The sequence below is a fragment of the Antennarius striatus genome, chromosome 21, assembly GCF_040054535.1.
Source record: "Antennarius striatus isolate MH-2024 chromosome 21, ASM4005453v1, whole genome shotgun sequence".
NCBI classification, from domain to species: domain Eukaryota; kingdom Metazoa; phylum Chordata; class Actinopteri; order Lophiiformes; family Antennariidae; genus Antennarius; species Antennarius striatus.
In genome coordinates, this window is record NC_090796.1 from 17,825,001 (window position 1) to 17,829,436 (window position 4,436).

Sequence of the window (4,436 nt, forward strand, 5' to 3'; positions counted from 1 at the left end):
GGGGGGTTACATTACATCTGTCAGCTGCTGGAGCCTCACATCAGGAATGGAACGCACCCCAACCCCGCGCTGACAGCCCCACACAGTGTGCATTGACCTGAGGGTCTTTGAGACAGTTCATATATTTCTGAGTGATGTTGGTAATTATTATGATGTCCTGAAATCCCTCGTTGGACGGGTTACAAGCAAGACACAGATAGAATGTCATTGATCAGTGATTTGTTTCAGTAAATCATGGATTGATTGATTGATTGATTGATTGATAGGTACTTTAATGTATTGTGTTGGCGATGCTGAAAACCTGTGAAGAACACAGTACGTAGAGCTGTTCATAAAGTCACGGGGCTACGATCACATGTCATAACCAAACATGTGGTTCACACACACATGTATGAACACACACATGTTACTGTAGTCAGACACACAAGTGCAGTCATAGTGGGGCAGTAATATTATAATGGCACTAACTTCCTCATTGACGCAGTCGGCCATGTTTTCCCAGAGATCCTTGCTCCGTTTGGCAGCTGCAGCTGTGTTGCTGATTGCCTGGATTATTGATTTGTATTGATCGTATTTATTAATTATTATTGTTTGCTCCTCCGTTGTGAAATATGCGTCTCGGGCCGGTTTGTTGCATGTTTGTGATTGGTCGCATGCAGCAAACTCCGCCCTTTTTATGTGAGCGTGCACAGATCTAGAGTGGACAAGTCTGGATTGAATTAGTGAGTTGATAGCCGGCTTTATGGAACCGGAAATCTGGAGGGTGGATGTCTGGGTAAGTGAAGCCAGATAAGGAAGAGGAAGCCTGACTAGGTTAATCCAGCTTTATGGGACAGGACTCTGGGTAGGTGTTCAGCATGAATATCTGACAAGTGTGTGTGTGTGTGTGTGTGTGTGTCATCTGTGTTCCTGTGTGACGCAGCATCCCTCTGGTGGGGCTCATCATGTGACTCCTCAGGACCAATCAGATGGCAGGAATGGAAGGCACGTTCCTACAGGTCCAGGTTCAGCTTCAGGTTAGTGGACACATTCCTGAAGCGCCTCCATTCAGCTTCAGGCAAAGTTTCCCTCCCCCCTTTTGTTCTGTGGTTTCATTCTGAAACCACTTCCTGTCTCTGAATCACCTGGCGTCACCTGTGGGTCACTTTGGTTCTGTTCTCTGACATCATCGACCCGTCAGCTGCAGCTCATCACTAAAGAATTTCTATGACAGCATTTTTGAGTCAAACATCTTGCTTCAGCGTTCAGGAACCTTCGGAGGAACCAGGAACAGGACCCGCCTCCACCCAGAACCAGGTCACAGCGGGTCGGTCTGACAGAACGTCGGCTGGTCCGTGAGTGTTGTTGTCAGGGAAGTCTGACCAGGAGGAAGTGGACGGAAGTGTTTTCTTTTTGTGGAGCCTCAACAGGAAATCTCTGCTCTCCTTTTCTTTCCCTGTTCCTTTTCTGTTTAGTTGGGTCCTGTTGGGTTTCTCTGTTGAAGTGCTTTTAATGTCTGCTGATGTGATTTAGCGCTCTGAAAATAAAACTGATAAGAGAAGAGGAGCTTTTTGAGTTGACCATCCATCAGGTACATATGAACAATAACGTGAACAATCAAATATTTTTCAATGTTATTTTCATGTGTGCGCATACAGATATCCTCCCCCCACAGAGGGCATGGGGGAGGTGGTTTTTATAAGTTCCAAAACGGTTGACTGAGCATTTTTGTGGTTTGTATTGCAATAAATAAAATTTTATTTTGAATTCAAATCTGATTGTATATTTTTGCCCAATATGTCAATGAAGTAGGTTATAGTGAAACAATAACTACCTCTACATGAGAAGAAAGAGAGACCAAACATGAATATGTTCAACATTTCTATGTATGTACAGACAAAAATCAAAGTCACAAAAAACAGCCGGACTAGGACAGGGGTTACCTGAACCACTAACCTTACCTCTAACCCAACCCTAACCCCAAACCCTAACCCCTAACCCTAAACCTAACCCAACCCTAACCCTAAACTTAACCCAACCCTAACCCCAATCCTAACCCCAACCCTAACCCTAACCCTAACCCCAACCCTAACCCTAACCCCAACCGTAACCCTAAACCTAACCCTAACCCCAAACCTAACCCTAACCCCAAACCTAACCCTAACCCTAACCCCAACCCTAACCACAACCCCAACCCTAACCCCAACGCCAACCCTAACCCTAACCTTAACCCAACCCTAACCCTAACCCTAACCCCACCCTAACCCTAACCCTAACCGAACCCTAATCCTAACCCTAAACCAAAACTAACCCCAACCTTAACCCAACACTAACCCTAACCCTAACCCTAACCCCAAACCCTAACCCCTAACCCTAAACCTAACCCAACCCTAACCCCAATCCTAACCCCAACCCTAACCCTAACCCTAAACCAGAACTAACCCTAACCTTAACCCAACACTAACCCTAACCCTAACCCTAACCCTAACCCAACCCTAACCTTAACCCAACCCTAACCCCAACCCTAAACCAGAACTAACCCTAACCTTAACCCAACACTAACCCTAACCCTAACCCTAACCCTAACCCAACCCCAACCCTAACCCTAACCCAACCCCAACCCTAACCCCAACCCTAACCCCAACCCCGACCCTAACCCCAACCCAACCCTAACCCTAACCCAACCCTAACTCTAACCCTAACCCAACCTTAACCCAAACCCTAACCCTAACCCAACCCTAACCCTCACCCAACCCTAACCCTAACCCTAACCCTAACCCTAACCTAACCGTTAACTTTTAACCCTAACCCTAAACCAACATTAACCCTAAACCTAACCCAACCCTAACCCCAATCCTAACCCTAACCCTAACCTTAACCCAACCCTAACCCAACCCTAACCCTAACCCTAACCCTAAAGCAAAACTAACCCTAACCTTAACCCAACTCTAACCCTAACCCTAAACCAAAACTAACCCTAACCCTAAACCTAACCCAACCCTAACCCCAATCCTAACCCCAACCCTAACCCTTACATCAACCCTAACCCCAACCCTAAACCAAAACTAACCCTAACCTTAACCCAACACTAACCCTAACCCTAACCCAACCCTAACCTTCACCCAACTCTAACCCTAACCCTAAACCAAAACTAACCCTAACCTTAACCTAACCCTAACCCTAACCCTAACCCTAATTTAACCCAACCCTAACCCCAATCCTAACCCCGACCCTAACCCCAACCCTAACCCCAACCCTAACCCCAACCCTAACCCTAACCCAAACCCTAACCCTAACCCTAACCCCAACCCTAACCCTAACCCTATAACCCCCAACACTTACCCTAACCCTAACCCTAACCCAACCCCAACCCTAACCCTAACCCAACCCCAACCCTAACCCTAACCCCAACCCTAACCCCAACCCTAACCCTAACCCAACCCTAACCCTAACCCTAACCCAACCCCAACCCTAACCCTAACCCAACCCCAACCCTAACCCTAACCCTAACCCCAACCCTAACCCCAACCCTAACCCTAACCCTAACCCTAACCCAACATTAACCCTAACCCTAACCTAACCGCTAACTTTTAACCCTAACCCTAAACCAACATTAACCCTAAACCTAACCCAACCCTAACCCCAATCCTAACCCTAACCCTAACCCGAACCCTAACCTTATACCAAACCTTAACCAACCCTAACCCTAACCCTAAACCAAAACTAACCCTAACCTTAACCCAACACTAACCCTAACCCTAACCCAACCCTAACCTTAACCCAACTCTAACCCTAACCCTAAACCAAAACTAACCCTAACCTTAACCTAACCCTAACCCTAACCCTAACCCTAATTTAACCCAACCCTAACCCCAATCCTAACCCCGACCCTAACCCCAACCCTAACCCCAACCCTAACCCCAACCCTAACCCTAACCCTAACCCTAACCTTATACCAAACCTTACCCAACCCTAACCCTAACCCTAAACCAAAACTAACCCTAACCTTAACCCAACTCTAACCCTAACCCTAACCCTAAACCAAAACTAACCCTAACCTTAACCCAACACTAACCCTAACCCTAACCCAACCCTAACCTTAACCCAACTCTAACCCTAACCCTAAACCAAAACTAACCCTAACCTTAACCTAACCCTAACCCTAACCCTAACCCTAATTAACCCAACCCTAACCCAAATCCTAACCCCGACCCTAACCCCAACCCTAACCCCAACCCTAACCCCAACCCTAACCCTAACCCTAACCCTAACCCCAACCCTAACCCTAACCCTAAACCCAACCCTAACCCTAACCCCAATCCTAACCCCAACCCTAACGCTAACCCCAACCCTAACCCTAACCCTAACCCCAACCCTAACCCTAACCCTAACCCTAACCCTAACCATAACTCCAACCCTAACCCCAACCCTAACCCCAACCCTAACCCTAACCCCCA